Consider the following 9,492-nt stretch of genomic DNA (forward strand, 5'->3'; position numbering starts at 1 on the left):
ATTAGGGCAATGGTTTTTGCAAGAGATATAGGGTGAAAGGTAATTAATGAATAAAGTGTGAAAGATAATTAATGTATTTATCCTAATGTGAATGCATTTAATGTAATTGTGGATGAACTTGCCTATAAATATGGAAGTTCACCATTGTAAAAACTACACCAATGAGTAAAAACATCTCTATCTTCTAACTTTTACTCATTCTACTTCCTCCTTATCTCTCTGATTAATATATTTATCTCTCTAAATTTTAAAATGTTATCAGCACCAACTCTACCCTTAATCATCAAGAAGGTAATATTTTTAAAACCTCATTAAGCATTTTTCTTCATCGGTACCCACAAATGGACCAACAATCAAATGGTGTCAACATCACCATCCAAGGTGTTTCTAACACATTTTTATATTTTATAATTGAGCATAATTTCATACCCTTCACTACAAACCCAGCAAGGACTGATTTAAATCAGCTCCGACATAATAATCCCAATAATACTAATGGTTCACCAGTACCACCGACTCGTAATTCACATGTACGACCAACTAATAATCCACCAGTTCCACCGATTAGTATTCCACCGGTACGACCAACAAATAATTCATCAACACAACCAACTAATAATGCCTCAACAACAACAACTGAAAATAAACTCTCACCAAGTAATAAAAGAATCAAAGATGATGAGGGAGAAACAAGTACTAAAAGTTGCAAGATAAATTTAAATGACCCATAAAATAATTTATTGGACAATACGTCACCTTTACGGATGACAGGGACACTTTATTGGTTTTGTTATTATTTTATTTTATACCGCCTATATGGCTGGTTAACGTTTTTCTTTTTTACCGCCTAAATGGACGGTTAGTATTATTTATTTCTTTTATTATTCTTTAAACCGCCTATATGGCTGGTTAATTGTTTTTCTTTTACCGCCTAAATGGACGGTTAGTATTATTTTTATTCTCGTATATTTATATGTGCAATTTTTTTTATTTGCAATATTTGCATTTATATCCATATGCATTTTTTATTTACCTCTTACTTTAAGTATTTCTTTTAAGTACACATAAATAATACGGTATATTGTACAATTCGGGATAACCCTCTATAAAATAGGATTACCCCAATTTTTTTACCATATACTTCTTATCCTTTCAACTTTACTCTTTACTATAAAAACCCTCCTTCTCCTTCTTCCTTCCACCGAAATGTACCACCATTACAAAAATAATCCATCTTCTTCCTCTTCCCATACTTTTAGATTTGAAGAAAATTTTGCCAAACTCAAATTATATATCTCCTTAATTATGGGCTTGGTGGACTTCTTGTAGCATTAGGAATTATAATAATTATGAAGAAATAATTTATTTTGAAGAAGAAGAAACAAAATGCACATGTTTTTTTTGTCATATTTTCTTTTGTTTGTTAGTGCATTTTGCATGATAAATTATACTAATATATTATGTAAATGCTATTTTTTTGCCCTCTTTAGATTTTATTGTCTTTAATTCGTTCTTCTCCTTGTTATTATTATTAGTATTATCATTCCTCTTGTTTTTGATTTATTCATAAATTTATTTTATACAACAAATTCATAACAATATACCAAGGGGGAGAAGATTATGAAATTAAAACATCATAATTCTTCTAATGGTTTATTATTATGAAAATATAAGAATTATTGCATTGTTATATACTTACAAAACAATTATATATTATGTAGCAAGTATGACAGAAATTACCAAAAGACTATTCAACATATTAGACTTAACTGGACAAAAATTCTAAGAATGGAAAGAAGATGCCATCATGAACTTAGAAGCTCAAGGACTTGAACATACTGTAATGGAAGTAAAAGAAAAGGATCCAATAGATGGAACTCAAGCTACCAAAAAAAAGGTAGCTACAAATCAAGAAAAGGCCAAAGCCTTAGTCCTCTTGAGGCATCATATTCATGATAGCCTTAAATCTGAATATTTATTTATAAAAGATCCCAAAACATTGTGGGACTCTCTTGTTGAAAGATTTTATCACCACAAAAGGGTGCTTCTTCCAGAAGCTAGCCATGAGTGGAAGAATTTAAGATTTTCTGATTTTAAGACTCTCAGTGAGTACAATTCAACATTATACCGAATTGCATCAATGTTGAAATATTGTGAGCACCCGGTGACTGAAGCAGAAATGATTGAACTCACATTATCTACTTTTCATCCATCAAACATTATTCTGCAACAACAATATAGAGAAAGAAATTTCAAAAGATATTCAGATTTGAGTGTAGTACTCTCATTGGCTGAACAGCACAATGATCTCGTCTGGAAAAATCATAATATGAGACCTATTGGATCTCAAGCTATCCGTGAGACACACTCTACTAAAACACATGTGCCTGAAGCACATGCTGTTGAAAATAAAAGCCGTGGAAATTATAATAACCGTGGTAGAGGACGCGGAAATTTCCTAGGAAGAGGACGAGGACGAGGTCGTGGAAATTTTTATGGACATGGTAGAAAGTTTCAAGGATCCGGTAGAGGCCATTTTCCCCAAAATTATCAAAATGATCATTACAATAATAATTCTCGAAGGGGAAAACAAGTTGGCTATCACAATAGAAATAGCCATCAAGAAGGAAAAGAAAGTATTTGTTACAAATGTGGTATCACAGGGCATTGGTCACGTACATGTCGTACTTCCAAACATTTGGTTGAGCTGTATCTAGCCTCCCAAAAGAAAAAGGGAAAAGGTGTGGAAGCAAACTTTAATGAAGCAAGCACCTCAATGCCCAATGTCGATCCTTACAATAAAGCAACCACGTCGATGCCTAATCTTGACCTTTCAGACTTTTATTTAGATGGCGATGAAAATGATAAAGAATACGAAGAAGATATTTGAATTTTTCTTAATAATGTTGTGGCACTTATTTAGTTATATTTCTTTTTATATGCAATCTCCTTTTTTTTATGTATTGATATCACCTTATGTTAAATGAAATTTTATTTTAACTATTTATTTATTTAATATGAAGATATGGATCAGTTTGTAAATGGAGTCAAATATCAATGCCTCCTAGATAGTGGAACAACTCACACTATCCTAAAGCACAAAGAATATTTTTCTGAGTTGAAGATGGTGAAAGCAGATGTCACCACAATCTCTAGAACCACTACACTATTAGAGGGATATGGAAAAGCTCAAATAATACTTCCTAATGGGACAAAGCTAGTAATTAATGATGCTTTATATTTGAGTAAATCTCGACGAAATCTCATAAGTTTCAAAGATGTACGCCAAAATGGTTATCATTTAGAAACAATGACCGAAAATCATACTGAATATTTATGCATCACATCTGAAAAATGCGGCAAGGAAAGCATTCATGAAAAATTACCAGCATACTCATCGGGATTATATCGCATTAATATAAAACCGCTTGAGATAAACATGGTGTCTAACCAGAAGTTAGATAATAAAGAAATGATAAATTTATGACATGACCGATTGGGTCATCCTGGTGTGGGAATGATGCGAAAAATTATTGAAAATTCAATTGGGCATCCAATGAAGAAAATGAGAATTCCCCAACCAAATGAATTATCATGTTCTGTATGCTCACAAGGTAAATTGATAATCAGACCATCTTTAAATAAAATTGCTACTGAAACTCCTAAATTTCTAGAAAGAATTCATGGAGATATATGTGGGCCAATTAATCCTGCTTCTAGGCCATTTAGATATTTTATGGTATTGATTGATGCCTCAACACGATGGTCACATGTAAGTCTCCTATAAACTAGAAATGTGGCATTTGCGAAATTACTTGCTCAAATCATTCGATTGAGAAATCAATTTCCAGATTATACAATTAAGCGAATAAGGCTTGACAATGCCGGAGAATTTACATCTCAAACTTTTAATAATTATTGCACATCAATTGAAATTGACGTAGAACATCCAGTAGCTCATGTTCATACTCAAAATGGTCTGGTTGAATCATTGATTAAAAGACTCCAATTAATAGCAAGACCATTATTAATAAGGTCGAAATTGCCATCATCTGCGTGGGGACATGCAATAATACATGCATCGTCATTGATAAGATTGAGACCAAGTGCTTATCATAAATATTCATCACAGCAATTAGTGCATGGTCGAGAACCAAATATATCACACTTGAAAATATTTGGATGTGCAGCATATGTCCCTATTGCGCCACCCCAACGTACAAAAATGGGTCCACAAAGAAGGATGGGAATTTATGTTGGACTTGAATGCCCATCAATTATCAAATATTTAGAACCAATGACCGGTGATTTATTTAATGCTAGATTTGCAGATTGTCATTTTAATGAGACAATATTCCCATCCTTAGGGGGAGAGAAAGTGGACCCAAATAAGAAGGAATAGATCTCACATGGAATGCAATGCATTTGAAAATATATGATCCAAAAACGAATGTTTCTGAACAAGAAGTTAGAAAAATTATCCATAATCAATATATTGCAAACAGATTACCTGATGCATTTGTAGAAACAAAGAAAGTGACAAAATCATATATCCCTGCCGCAAATATTTCGGCACGAATTGAAATTCCCACTGATAACAAAACCACTGAAAATGAATCTATTGCACGCCGGAAGCGTGGAAGACCACTTGGTTCAAAGGATTTGAAACAAAGAAAATCCAAAAGGTTGAATGAAATGGAAAATGTTATCAATATTAATTCTTCAATGAATTGTAAAGAAACAAGTCTTGGAGATGAAGATGAAAATCTCAGAGAAGAAGAAAATAATAATATCAAAGATAACAATGAAATTTCGATTAATTACATTTCAACTAAAAGGCAAATAAATCGAAAGAATGTTATTGTTAATGATGCACTTGTTCATTCAATCGCCACCAAAATAACACTTGATGAAAATGATATAGAACCAAGAACGATACAAGAATGTCGGCGTAGGAATGATTGGCCGAAATGGAAAGATGCTATTCAAGCAGAATTAAAGTCACTTGAAAAACGAGAAGTTTTTGGACAAATTACACAAACACCAAATGGTATAAAACCGGTCGGCTATAAATGGGTGTTTGTAAGAAAAAGAAATGAAAAAGATGAAGTGGTCAGATATAAGGCACGACTTGTAGCACAAGGTTTTTCCCAAAAGACCAGGGATTGATTATGAAGAAACGTATTCTACAGTAGTAGATGCGACTACACTAAGATTCTTGATAAGTCTAACTGTCTCAAACAGTTTGCAAATGCGACTTTTGGATGTTGTGACCGCATATTTATATGGTTCACTTGATACAGACATTTATATGAAAGTCCCTGAAGGACTTAAGTTGCCAGAAAACCACCAATCACGAGAAATGTTTTCCATAAAGCTGAAAAGGTCACTTTATTGACTAAAACAATCTGGAAGAATGTGGTATAACCGTCTTAGTGAATATCTCCTGAAAGAAGGATTCAAAAATGACCAAATCAGTCCTTGTGTATTTATTAAACGGACTCAATCAGGATTTTCTATAATTCCAGTTTATGTTGATGATTTAAATATCATCGGAACTCCCCAAGAGCTTGAACAAACTGCAAAATATTTAATGAAAGAATTTGAAATGAAAGATCTTGGGAAAACAAAGTTTCGCCTTGGATTACAAATGGAGCACTTAAGCGGTGGGATCTTTGTACACCAATCCAACTATACAGAAAAGGTCCTAAAAAGATTTCATATGGACAAAGCTCATCCGTTGAGCTCTCCAATGATAGTACGATCATTAAAACAAAAAGATGATCCATTTTGACCTTGTGAAGAAGACGAGGAGATTCTTGGCCCTGAAGTGCCATATTTAAGCGCAATTGGAGCTCTGATGTATCTAGCTAATAATACAAGACCTGATATTGTTTTCGCTGTTAATTTATTAGCTAGATATAGTAATTCACCAACAAAGAGACATTGGAGCGGAATAAAACATTTGTTGCGCTACCTTCGAGGAACTAAAGATCTTGGACTATTTTATAGATCAAAGCAAGATGCTACACTTGTTGGATATGTAGTTGCTGGATACTTATCAGATTTTCATAAGGCTAAATCACAAAATGGATATGTATTCACATATGGAGGTACCGCAATATCTTAGAGATCCACGAAACAAACACTGACAGCTACATCATCAAACCACGCAGAATTAATCGCCCTTTATGAAACAAGTAGAGAATGCGTTTGGTTAAGGTCAGTAATTGGTCACATTCAAGAAGAATGTGGGATAAACTCGATAATAAATTCTCCAACTGTAATTTTTGAAGATATTACCGGTTGCATTGAACAAGTTAGTGAAGGCTTCATAAAAGGGGATAAAACCAAACACATAGCACCAAAACTCTTCTTTGCACATGACCTCTAGAAGTACAAAATAGTAAAAGTCAAACAAATTAAATCAAGTGAAAATCTTGCAGATCTATTCACAAAGTCCCTTCCATCAAAGAGATTCGAGCAACTTATATATAAAATTGGAATGTGTCATCTACGAGATATATGTTGAACTCAGGGGGAGAATCATATTTACTGCACTCTTTTTCCCTTCGTTTAGGTTTTTATCCCATTGGGTTTTTCCTGACAAGGTTTTTAACGAGGCAGTATTAAATAGAAATATTGTAATAATATTTTACTCTTTTTACATAATTAGAATGCATTCAAGGGGGAGTGTTGAGATATAGTGTAAAAGGTAATTCATGAATACAGTGTGAAAGATAATTAATGTATTTACCCTTATGTGAATGCATTCAATGTAATTGTGGATGAACTTGCCTATAAATATCGAAGTTCACCATTGTAAAAACTACACCAATGAGTAAAACATCTCTATCTTCTAACTTTTACTCATTCTACTTCCTCCTTATCTCTCTAATTAATGTATTTATCTCTCTAAGTTTTAACAGCAACCACTTTGTTGTATTTAGAATGTTATAAGAAACTATCTAATCTATATCCTTTTTTGTAAAAAATTACATTATGTAAAATTTTTTGCAAAAAACTAACTTATATAATACATTTCTTTGCAAAATATTACCTTATAACGGTTTTTACCTTTTGACTGTTTAATTTAACCGTTGACAGTCACGTGATAGTCACGTGATTGTATAAACCCATTCTTCTTCTTCATTTCAGCGTTTTTATTCCTTTGTTGCTGCTTCATCTCAACGGTTGAGATCAAACCCACTTCCACCGATACGGGTATCTTTAACTGGGTAGATGAACCCGGGCTCGGGTTCGGATTTGGTTCCAGGTAAATGGGGATTTTGGTGTTTTGTAAAGCGGCTTTCGCAAGAGCTCCTTGTTCTTCTTTCAAACGTAAATCTCTGAAACATTTTGAGCATAAATTTAAAGTTGCTGGGCTTCCAAAAAATCCACAATTATTTGCACATAATCTGTGACCTTGATCTTGGGCTTGCAATTCATGTTCTTCAGCCATTTTTTTTCATTTAATTACAAATTTTCAACAAGCAGCAATAAAGGAATGAAAAACACTGAAATGAAGAAGAAGAATGAGTTTATACAATCACGTTACTGTCACGTGACTGTCAACGGTTAAATTAAACGGTCAAAGGGTAAAAACCGTTATAAGGTAGTGTTTTGCGAATAAATGTATTATTTGAGATAGTTTTTTGCAAAAAATTTTATATAAGGTAGTTTTTACAAAAGGGTATAGATTAGGTAGTTTCTTATAATTTTCTCTTTATTTTATTATTTTTTGCAACAATATATACGATTACGAATTATATTTTTTGTTGCTAAAAATATAGGTTAACCCGAGTAATTTTTTTAAAATGTGGGAAGTTATTTTTTATTTATGGCAACGAATATTTAACAACAATAATGAATTTCGTAACAACTTGTATTTTTCGCAACGTGAAAAATACAGTCGTTGCTAAAACTTGTTAAAAATGATTTTTTTTAGTATGGGCATATGATTCAAAATTAGAGGAAGAATTAAGAAAGCATCTTTCATGCATTATCATTGAAATTTTAATTTAATTCCAACTTACCTCAAAACCAATAATAATCAATTCGAAATTAACAAGGTAAGAAAAAGTTTTATATAGGTGACAAAAATATCGTAAAAGAATGGAACATTGTCTATAAAAAACTTGAGATGACTAATAGCAATTGCTTGCTGATCAAATTATGCAGCCGGTTGATAAGTGCAATTATTTGCACTTATTTATATCATTTTATACTCCTTAATGATGCTCGTTGTTAGGAATTTCGTGATTATTTTGAAGATTTATGCTACTTTACTCGTTTTGGTTATTCATGTTGATTTTGAGTGGTTTTGATTATCTTTTTTTTCTTTTTTGAGAATTTAGAATAGTATATATCAAAAGGAAGAAGAAACACGCTATACCCAGGTCACACCACGTCCGCCGGCATAAAAAACCCCTAGAGTGGAAAAAGGCATAGGATGAGGGGAGCTTGGTACAAGCCACCCAGAAACAACGTAGGGGTGGGCTATGCAAATCCAAAAACCATAACGTATCCCATCATCACAAGATCTATGGTCTAGACTAAGGCTTCACCTTACACACCATGCCTAAAGCTGTAATTACAACGTTACATACAATGACCAACTCCTTTATCATGCTCAATTTTTGCCCAAGGCTAGGACTGCATCAAGATAGAGTCTACATTGAATATTACATCATGAGGTGAGAATCCAGTATAACCCAGCATTTCCTTAGCCCAGATTCCTATTCTAGTTTTCAGTGAGTACACCAATCTGCGAATATCTGGAGATTTCATTTCTGTAACATCCCGGAAAAACATCCCGGAGATTTATTTATTTTATTTATTTATTTATTTTTTATAGCCTATTGACTTATGCGTATAACGCTAGAATAGAACTCCCGCTCTGATACCAGTTGTAACATCCCGGAAAAACTCAGATCGTTAAAAGAGAGATTTTTTTTATATTTTAAAAGAAAACCAAGCAGGACCCGAGTTAAACCAAGATGTCATAAAGGCACGAGAAAACAAAATTTTTAAAGTTAAAACTTGCGGATCGAGTTCTACTAGAGTTATTATAGATTAATTAGTGATATCGTAGTCTTAGCAGCGGATAAAAGATATGAAACCAAAAGTCCAAGGAGTACATCTCGAGAGCGAAGTCACCTCTTGAATAAATCCATTTCTAAAAACTAATAAAGTTCGAAATTAAAATCCTTCTATACTCTATCTCTTTTATTCTTCAGATGTAATCCTCACTCCCCAGCCTGCAACTTAACTCACTGCTAGATATTAACCCCGAAAGGAAAAACAACATCATCGCAGGATCGTTAAGATCAAAGGTACACGTCAGCAAAAACATCTCTTATAACATTAACATTATAGCATAAAGCACAATGGCAACTTACCATACGTCGGCTACAGTTTAATATTTACTTTTTAATAAATTCCAAAGGCTTCATTGAGTTAGTCAGCCATACCTCTGTACTTTTCTGGCTT

This window comes from Amaranthus tricolor, chromosome 6 (assembly GCF_026212465.1).
Source record: "Amaranthus tricolor cultivar Red isolate AtriRed21 chromosome 6, ASM2621246v1, whole genome shotgun sequence".
In the NCBI taxonomy this organism is placed as follows: Eukaryota; Viridiplantae; Streptophyta; class Magnoliopsida; order Caryophyllales; family Amaranthaceae; genus Amaranthus; species Amaranthus tricolor.